The sequence below is a fragment of the Ascaphus truei genome, chromosome 3, assembly GCF_040206685.1.
Source record: "Ascaphus truei isolate aAscTru1 chromosome 3, aAscTru1.hap1, whole genome shotgun sequence".
Classification (NCBI taxonomy): Eukaryota; Metazoa; Chordata; class Amphibia; order Anura; family Ascaphidae; genus Ascaphus; species Ascaphus truei.
Window position 1 is genome coordinate 194,333,557 of NC_134485.1, and position 11,207 is coordinate 194,344,763.

An 11,207-nucleotide genomic window follows, 5' to 3' on the forward strand; every position below is an offset into this window, starting at 1 on the left:
CGTCTCTGTGTTCTGGCAAGGCCTGGCTGATCCCATCAAGGATGAACTCTCTCGTCAACCCAGGCCAGAACAATTGGAGTCCCTAATCGAACTGTCAGTCCGAGTGGATCAACGTATCCAGGTACGCCGCTCTGAGCGGCAGCGCACTCGCTTCCATAATTTTCAAGCTTCTTTCCTCAGTACGCCCAGCAATACTCCAGCACTTACAACTGCTACCACCCCTTCTCGTCCTGCCCTGGATTTTCCAGAGCCAATGCAATTGGGGGTACAGCGCGTCTGCACACCGATACGGCAGTTCCGCCATGCCGGGGGATTGTGTTTCTATTGCGGGTCCGCTGAGCATCTGGTTTGGGAATGCCCTCTACGTCCGGGAAACGGGAACACCCAGTGAGTACGGAGGGGCTCTCTCTGGGTGCAATGTCTCCACGCCCCCTCCATCAGGGAGAACTCCCTAAGAAACTGACATACTTGTCTCTCTTTCAGGTGAGAACTTTCAGACTTCTACTGCGGCTTTCATTGACTCTGGAGCAGGTGGGAACTTTGTGGATCTAGAATTCGCCAGGCTCAATCATATACCGCTCGTGAGGAAGAAAAATCCTATCGCACTCGTCGAAATAGATGGACTCCCCCTTTCTCCATCTTACATCTCCTTAGAGACGGCTACCCTGCTTCTTACCATGCATCTTCACAAAGAGACCGTAGTTCTCGACACCATCCATGCCCCTGGAACTCCCGTAACCCTTGGTCTTTCTTGGTTGCAGCTTAACAACCCACTCATCGACTGAACTTCCTCTACTCCCATCACTTGGAAACCGAGGTCAGATGAAGCCCAGAATTTATTGGCCAATACCCCTGTCCCTGAGGTTATCCTTCCTCCTGTCTTCCATCAATTCCAGTCCAGTCAGACCTTTTGCCACCTCATAGGACTTAAGATTGTCCGATCGATCTTGTTCCAGGCTACTCCTTACCCAAATCTAAGACCTACCCCTTGTCCTTACCTGAATCTATGTCCATGGATGAATATATCCAGGAAAACCGCAAGAAAGGTTTTATCCGTCCTTCTAACTCCCGATCAGGAGCTGTTTTTTTCTTTGTAAAAAAGAAGGATGGGTCATTAAGACCTTGCATCGACTACAGGGGTTTGAACCGTATCACCATTAAAAATCGTTACTCCCTCCCCCTCATTACCGAACTGTTTGATAAATTACAGGGGGTTAACATTTTTTCCAAGTTGGATTTACGTGGAGCTTATAACCTGTACGCATCAGGCGGGGGATGAATGGAAGACAGCCTTCAACACATGTAGCGGCCACTACGAGTATCTTGTAATGCCCTTCGGCTTATGTAATGCCCCCGCTGTCTTCCAGGACTTTATACGATGTTTTCCGTAAAGTACTCAACATTTTTGTGATAGTATACTTAGATGATATCTTAATTTTTTCCAATGACCTCCAGGACCATATACGTCACACCTCCTATGTTCTCTCTCGTCTCCGTTAACACCATTTATACGCCAAGCTGGAGAAGTGCACCTTCCACCAGACCTCTACCCAATTCCTATCGTACATAATTTCCGATGAAGGTTTTATGATGGATCCCGGGAAACTTCAAGCTGTGACGGAGTGGCCAATACCCAATTCCCTCAAAACCATACAACGCTTTTTGGGTTTCGCTAACTACTATCGTAAGTTTATACGTAATTTCTCTACCATCGTGGCACCTCTCACTGCCCTAACAAAAAAAGGAGCCGATCCTTCGTCTTGGTCCCCTGAAGCCATTGCCGCCTTCGAGATACTCAAGCAAGCCTTCATATCCGCACGTATTGTCCGTCATCCCAACATCGAGCTTCCCTTTGTCCTGGAGGTCGACGCCTCCGATTGCAGCGCAGGGGTAGTTCTGTCTCAGAGACCCACGCCTCAAGATAAGTTACATCCCTGTGCATATTTTTCCAAGAAATTCTCTTCCGCTGAGAAGAATCATGACGTGGGTAACTGGGAACTTCTGGCCGTGAAAATGGCTCTTCAAGAGTGGAGGCATCTCCTGGAGTGGTCAAAAGAGCCGTTTACCATCTTCACGGATCACAAGAACCTTCTCTACATTGAGAGTGCTCAACGCCTCGGCCCGCGACAGGCTCATTGGTCTCTTTTTTTCTCGATTCGATTTTTACCTTTCTTATATTTCCGGGACTAAGAACATAAAGGCGGACGCACTTTCCCGACTACATTCCTCTGAAGAGGATCCAGAAGTCCTTGGAAACCATCCTTCCACAGGAGAGGATTCTCGCCACTTCCTCCTTCAAGAATCTTGATAAGATTATGCTTTCCCAGAGACGCATTCCTAAAGACTTGGTTGTTCCCGACAACAAACTCTTCGTACCTTACAAATTTGTTCCTGAAGTACTGGCTTGGGGTCACTCTTCGAAATCTGCAGGTCATCCTGGTTTTAAGAAGACAATTGACCTTATTCGTCGGAATTTCTGGTGGCCTAAGATGTCTCAAGACGTTTTGGAATATACCTGCGGTTGCCCCACGTGCGTGCAGAACAAGTCTCTCCGTCAAAAACCCCAGGGTCTTCTGTTACCTGTTCCAGTCCCCGACCGTCCCTGGTCCCACATTTCGATGGATTTCATCGTGGACTTGCCCAAATCCAGAGGAATGAACACAATCTTGGTGGTCGTGGACAGATTCTCTAAGATGTCTCACTTTATTCCGCTTAAGGGATTACCCACCTCTCCCGCCCTCGCTGACATCTTTACGGATCAGATTTTCCAGATTCATGGGATTCCTTCTTCCATTGTGTCTGACAGAGGTTCCCAATTTATATCCAAATTTTGGAGAACTTTCACTAGGAGATTGGGCATCTCTTCTTCCTTCTCTTCTGCCTATTATCCACAATCCAATGGACAGACGGAGAGAATCAATCAATCCCTGGAGAAGTACCTAAGATGCTTCATATCTGATTCCCAGGATGATTGGACTCAACTCCTTCCTTGGGCAGAGTATGCCGTTAATTCTGCCAAGAATGAAGCCACACGTGAGTCGCCTTTTTTTTTTTTTTTTTTTATAAATTATGGGTTTCACCCTCCCTGTTTACCCATTTCTAACCTTCCCTCGGGAGTACCGGCCGTAGACGAACGCATTTCCGCCCTCCAAACTGCATGGTCCAGGATTCTGTCTACCCTCCTTGACTCCTCCCGCAGGTCGAAACTTCAAGCCGATCGCCATCTTCGTATGGCTCCTAGTTACAGGCCAGGGGATTTGGTATGGCTGTCTTCTAAGAATATCCACTTAAAGGTACCATCCCCCAAATTGGCACCCAAATTCCTGGGCCCTTTTCCTATCTGTGAACGGATCAATCCTGTGGAGTTCCGCCTCCAACTACCATACAGTATGAAGATTCCCAATGTTTTTCATGTGTCCCTCTTAAAAAGCCCTTAGTCGCCAGTCACTTCTTCCCGGACCAGACTCGTAAACCGGATCCTATTACCGTCCAAAGTAACGAAGAATATGAAGTTCCCTCTCTCTTGGATTCCCGCCTATCCAGGGGCCAACTCCAATTCTTGGTGCAGTGGAAGGGTTTTGGTCCTGAGGAGAGGTCTTGAGTCCATTTAAAGGACATTCATGCCCCGGGTCTTCTTAGGGCCTTCAGAACGAAGTTTCCAGAGAAACCTTTTATGGACCGTCCTGAGGCCGTTCCAGAAGAGGGGGGTACTGTTAGGATTCGGCGTCCCTCACACAGAACACTCTCTACCTTCAGGGAAACCTTGAACGCACGGCGCAACCCTGCCTTACCGGTCTCCGCGGCTCCTCGTCTCTGCCGCTGTCGTGGGATCACCCCCCTCGGCGATTCCGCCGCTATTCCCCCTCCTCAGCACCAGGCGTGTTCCCTTTTCCCCGCACGCACGCGTGGTTTCCTCCGGCGCGGGTCTTACGGATCGCGGGCAGTGCACACTCTTCTTCCTGCCCTCCGGACCTCAGGCTCCGCCCCCGCATGCCACGCGGGCGTACTCACTGCAGTACTAAGATTTACCTGGCTTGTAATGGCTGCACCAATCCGGAGAGTCTTCCTGCAGTTCCTCCTGACCTGCCCCCGTTCCTGATTGGACATCCCTGCTTTATCTAGCTTCTCTGTACTCTCAGTTTTCGCTCGACATAGTCTCTGCATGGATGTTTGTCTACTCTTGGTGATTTCACAGGTTCTGACACGGCTCGTACGACTACCCCCTTTGGCTCTCGATCTCGGTACTCCTCGGATTACGCACTCTCTGGCTCCCCTCGAACACGACTTGGACTTCGACCTTCCTCCACTCTCCGCTACCTTTGAGTGACAATCACGATTCTACTTCTACACCCGGTACCGGCAAGTATTGTCTACCTTACTACATCTGGCCTGGCAACGTTTAATACCACACTCCGGACACACTCCCTTGGCTGCGGGTGCGTGTATTACCACTTCCCCCTTCAGCTCAGGGGACGGGTCTGGTCTGCGGGCAGCACCGGCGTAACATACGAAAAGCACAGTCTATTTCTTGGCGCCAAAACAAAGGAGAACATTTTTACTCAGCTGGCACAGATGGAGAAATTTGAGGTTACTGCATAGGCGCACACAAGAGCAATTTAAATTTGACAGACACCAATTTTGAGCCAAAAAAGCTGTTTGCAAGAGTTAATATAGTATGTAGACCACAAAATCTGGCATTACCGAAGTGTATTTATTGAGTCAAACAACCCGACCGGACCCTTCTTCAGGGTGCCAAAATGTTGTATGACACTGCACTTCCTATCAATTATTACACATCTGCAATGCCTAATTGAGTTGTGCAGAAATTTTGGGGTACACCACCTATTTGTGTTGTTTGGCCTTATTGGATTAGTGTGAGATACTACTGGGGGCTTGTAACCTTTTTTTGCCCCACTTTATCTAAAACACAAATCTACCAGGATATCAGATCCCTGATTTCAGTGAATATCCATGTTATATATTTCGTTTTATATATTATACAGTACAGATCTGAATATAGCTTGTAAACTGGAGCCAGTGAATATGGCTGTGTTTAGAGCACTGATATATACAGTAAAGATAGGCTTTCTGATTAACTGAGCCTTGTTTTAGGTAGCACTGGGAACTCAGTTTTAGCCCAAGAAAAACATGTTTTGTGTTTTAAAACACTGAGTTTTACGTATCAAGCTGACTATTTTTTCTATGCAAACTGTTACTGACATCCAGGGTTGCCACCTTCTACTGAAAGGCAACCCGGAGAATTTTTTTTTCAACTGCTCTTACCTATCAGCGGTGTCCTCCCGGTATCTTCCCTCTGCAACTATCCTCAATATGGCTGTGCGGCGTCACATGGCGCCGCGTTGCCATGCCAACGGGATGAAACATCACACGGCGTCAAGTTGCCATGGCAACGGGACGCCTAGGCGTCTTTGTCATGTCAACGGCTGTCACGTGACATAACGTTTCCATTGGCATGGCAACACGTGGTCATTAGACGCCGCGTGGCCATATTGTATACAGTTGCAGGGGGAAGATACCGGAGTATGCCGTGTTTCCGCCGCCTGCCCAGGATTGCCGCCATCCAGAAGTTTGCCAGGTAAACCCGTAGCCTGGAGATACGACGCCAAACCCCGTAGTCTCTGTGTGAAACCCGTAGTGGTGGCAACCCTGCTGTCATCTGCCAGTTTTGGCCTGGGGTATCACGGGCCTAAAGTGGAAACCAGATTATAAGGGCTCATTATATGGCCATATATATTATATGGCCCTTGTGCTTTAACACAAGCTTATACAGGCATTCACACTTGTTCATACAAACATACACACAGTACACTACTACTGTACATGCATGTACACAAATGCATAGACTTCCAGCTCTCAACCTTCTAGCCCTTATGGAAACATGGCTCACCCTCTCAGACACCGTCTCCCCTACTATGGTGATCTCTCCCTTAGCCACACCCCCAGACTAGGGGATAGACAGAGCAGAGGTGTTGGCATACTACTTCCTCACACTGCACATTTCATGTCATGCCCCCCTTTCCCTCCCTCTCCTTACCCTTCAAAGTCTAAACTGTTTCGTCTCTTGCCAACACCCCCCCTTTACCTCTGTGTTGCTGTCATCTATCTCCCCCTGGACCTACATCGCAATTTCCTAACAATTTTGCTGCCTGGCTTCCTCACTTCCGACTTGCCTATGTCATCCTGGGAGACTTTAATATACCTATTGTCAATCACAATGACACTTCAGTTGCCCTCCTCCTATGGTCTTTCCCAGTAGACCACCACTGCAATGGACATTCGCTTGACCTGGTTTTCTCCTGCTTCTGCTCCATATCTAACTCCTCTAACATGACCTCGCTCTGATCATCACCTCTTAACTTTTAGCCTCACTCTACCCTCTGCGCCCTTCACAACACTTACTTCCACCCGCATACACAGAAACCTACATGCTCTAGGCCCCCTCCAATTTTCAACATCTTTTCAACCACTTCTCTCTCCCATCTCTACTCTTTTCTGCACTGACCTACTGTAGCAACCTCTCTAAACGACACTTTCATCAGCCTTAGACAGGACAGCTCCTGCTACCCCACATCGTCCCTGACAATTTAAGCCACAAAACTTTACCCACTTCTTCCAAAAGTGCTCATGCACTGAGTAACATTACTGGAGGAAATCCCGCTGTAAAGAAGATTTCACGGCAGGAAAAACGGAGCACAGCTGCAGCACACATGGGGACTATACACCAAAAATCTTATAAAATCACCTTTATTGACCTGGTGGACATCGTGGAGCACAGGTAGGAGTACTCTAACGCGTTTCACGCACAGCGCTGTGTCAAAGTGTGTGTTCGCCTGTCTCTAATCCCTGACTGATATAACCTAGCCTCCGCCCCCAACAAACCGTGTCATAAGATGGTATTGGCACGGAACCGGCAGGGACGAATCTGATTGGTGAAGCAGACCCCCAATCAGTAATTGATATTCATGCCAAAGTAGCCACATAGAAGCCCCACATACCCAGAGCTACGGTAGCTCGTACTAACTCCATCATGGGACAGTCCCCAAGTCCCAGAGCTCTACCGGGCACTGCAGATCGATCAGCTCCGCCTATGGTTCTAACCTCCGGAATTCCGCCAGCTGTAAGCAGGACAAAGCATCGGCAATAGTATTGTCCCTCGTATGGCTATGAAGCACCTTAAAAGCTATATTCAGCTTCAGGCAAGCCAGCACAAAACTCCTGAACAACAGGAGCAGCAGCAAGGGGGGGAACAGGACCCAAATTTGGAAACCGCCTCCACCACCCCCATATTGTCTGACTAGAAAACCACCTCCCTATTGGCAAAAAAAAATGACCCCACAGCCTCACTACCACCAAAACAGAGCAGAGTTTCAAAAATGTTAGGTTCCTGATTAACTGGGTCTCAGCTCATACAACCGTCCATCGCTCTGCGCACAATTGAAATATGCCCCAAAGTCTGACCATGCTGCGTCTGTAAAAACCTGGAGCTCTGCATTCAACAAAATGCCCCTCCAAAGTGTATGCCTGTTCTAAATGCTCAAAAAATCCAGCCAAGCCTCCAGATTCTTGCGGATCTTGACAGTCACCAGTATAAAAATGGCTTTGGTGCCTCACCCCAGCCATCACTGCTGCCAGACACTTTGATAACACCCGCCCCACCGGCATAATCCTTTTCACAAAGACCAAGTGGCCCATGAGCGACTCGTAATAGGGAAGTCTTGTTAAGCGACCTGAACTCCTCCAGGGAATTCAAAAGAAGGCTTAACTGGGAGCCTGTACTCCATGCGGACCAAGTCAATCAAGACCAAGTCAATCTCGATCCCCAGAAGCGTTGTCGAACCCACACATTTTTCATCCGCCAGTAGGAGTCCAAATCTGGCACACAAACTTGAATCTCCTGGCTCTGCAAACAGGAAGTTATCCAAGTAATGCATGACTCCAGCTGCCAGCACCCTCCTTCGCACTACCCACTCCAAAAAGGTGCTTAACGCTTCAAAATAATAGCATGACAGTATGGATCCCGTAGGTCGACAAAGTACTGACCATCTAGCCTGCAGCCTAACAAATGGAAGCATTGCAGGTCTACCAGTAAAAACCGAAAAGCAGGCTTGATGTCCGCATTCGCCAGCAATGTCACCTGTCTCATTCTGCCCACATATCAAAACTAGTGTAGCTAGACTGAGCAGCGCTACCTGTCAATTCCATCGTTCACCGATGAACTTTCTGGGAAAAATAATAGGTGGATTAGCCTAAAAAATCCTGCCTCCTTCTTGGGAACAACCCCAAGTATCCTCAAGTCATCATCATCATCATCATAATTTATTTTTTTTAGAATTAATTGTTGTGTTGGTTACTGCTTTTAGCTATTAAATGTATTTTTTGGCTAGTGGTATGATTTATGTAATTGATTATGTCACGGGAGACCAGGACTAATACCAGGGATCAATATCGCCAGACAGAACACGAGAGTTTATAAAATTAATTTATTGGAAAAACATATCCACAACTATACAATAGACACAAACATCACACATACCCAACTGGGGAAACTAGGGAATACCCTGCCTAACTAGTCGCAGGGACATACTTGCAGAGATTTCCCCTGTTCTCTCTTTGCCCAGTGCCAGAGACCAGCACTGGATTGGACACTGCAGTTTCTCCCTGTCACAGCAACACCTCTGTAACTCTCTGCAGGCTCTGACTCCTAGGGGTCTCCCTCCCCACCTTTTTATATATTAAAACATAATATTGCAACACTCAGAGCCAGGTGCTGCCTACATGCTGGCCCTGATTGGTGGGTAGGAAGGTGCTGCCTACATGCTGACCCTGATTGGTGGGTAGGACTGCAGCATAACATTTGCAACAATTCTATGCAAACCTATTAACCCCTGATTCCGGAGGTGCTGGAACCAAGCAAAGACATACATATATATATATATATATATATATATACATAACATACAATACAATACCAAGGTATTACTGATAGGTAAGGGTAATAGCAAACTTAACCTTTATAAACAGCAGCCATATTTCCCCCTACTGTCACAGATTGCATTGTGGTTTTAATTATTTTATTGAATGCCTAGTGGTTATATTTTTTTAATTGATTGGCTTGTGGTTTTATTTAGTTAAGTGCTTGGTTGGCTAGTGGTTTTAATTTTTGTTTCTGGTTGTTTAGGTGCTTGTTGTATCTGTTTTATTCTTGTGTATTTTTAACATTCATGCTTTTGTATTAGTGTAACCATTGAATGCTATAGTAGCTTATCATGCCCATATTATATGGGTATGATGTACTACTATGCCACTCAATAAGTACAGGGTGGGTATAGTAGTCCGGGGTGGGTGGTTAGGCCTCCTGGGTGTGTAGTTTGGGAGGGTGGGTTAACCCCTTAATTACAATAGCGGTTATTAACCACTAAGGTGATTAAGGGGTTAGGGGCCATTAGATTGTATTTTTCTATGTATTGTTGCTGGCATCAGAGGACATGGCCCTGCAGTATGCCGACGTGAACGCCCTTCATGTTGGCAGGGGTAAGTAGAATGGTTTTTATTTACTTTATTTATGCTGGCTGGGTAATGTTGTGTTTAATAATGGGCAAATAATCTATTATCCATATCTGGATAATAGTTATTTTGCACATTACTGTAGGTGTTTGGTGGGGGGAGGTGTATTTATTGAAATGTAGGCCATGTTTTTTTAAAATACAGGATTGGTACCGCAAGACAGCGGGGACCGCCCAAGGACCCCCGGACGCCCACGGGGACCACCGCCGGCCTGTGGTATTACTTCTTTGCGTAAAAAAAAAAATAATGGTTTTAAGTGGGGGCAAAGGAGGTGGGTTGTGTATTGTTGTTTATTAAATATTGTAATGGTTTTTGGTGGATGTTGTGTGTATTTTTTTGTATTGTGGGTAGCGGTGGTGGGTGAAGGGGGTATTAGCCCCAAGGATGGGTGTTTAGGTGGGTAGCGGTTAACCCCTTCATTACCTTAGCGGTATTAACCGCTAAGGTAATTAAGGGGTTAAGTCCACCCGCAAGTGCCCCGCAAGGCCTAAACACCCATCAAGGGCCAAATACCACTTTCACCCACCCCAACTACCCACAATAAGCATGGCACTGCTGGTTAACCCCTTCATTACCGTAGCAGTTAGCCGGGTAATGAAATTGCCTGTAAATGCATTTTTCATGCATCTGATTCATGCCGGGGATCTCCGGTGCTGATATTAATGGGTATCAGCTCCGGAGACCCGGCATCAATCAGATGCAGGAAAATTGCATTTTTATTTCTAGTGCCGTCTTGCCGCTTCTCCCCACCTTGTTGGCAACTTTTTGTGGTGGGACGATTTGGAGAGAAAATCTCCATTTTAGAGCGGTGATCAGCCTCGATACGCTGATCGGGGCCACTAGAATTGAGTGAGTTTGAGAAGTTGGCGATAAGCAGCGATAAGTGGCTTATCACAGCGCGTTAGGCGCTTTTTTTTCCCCGGCAAAAAACCCCGGTGATTTTGACTCCTATAGCCAGATTAACGGCCCTTACTGAATAGTAGTAGGCTTTTTTGGTGATAAGCTGGCGATAATGGGCTTATCACTGCTTATAGCATGAGGCCCTTACTCGTGAAGCAAATATGAAATGTATTTCCCTCGGATTCGTCTTAGTCCCTTGAGAAATGGGTGCTTTGGGTCCAAGAATTTCATGACTTGTCGCAGTGGATTAACTGAGGGCACACAGATTAAGCATCCGCACAGGAAAGACGATAGCGACAAAGCAACATATTACTTGTTCTACATCTTCAGTCATATATCTAATTACATGTCAGTGTAGCTTGGTGTACGTGGGCAAGACGGACAGGACATTTAAAGAAAGGATGAATGAACATCATTCCAGTATCGGTCTCACACTATCTAGGGGTGAAACAAACAAACAGTGGCAAAATATATTTTGGAGAAAAAGCATGAATTATCAACTTTGAAATATATGATCATTGAGCATGTGATTGCCCCGAATAGCAGGGGGATGTGAAACATCTCCTCTTACAGAGTGAGGCAAGATGGATATTCAGATTGGATTCCGTTGCCCCATGGGGGTTAAATGAAGAATTGAAATTGCATAGTTTTTTGTGATAGTTGGGGATCCAAGGTGCTATAGAATGCTACAAATGGATTAGTGTGTAGGTCAGAATCCATAT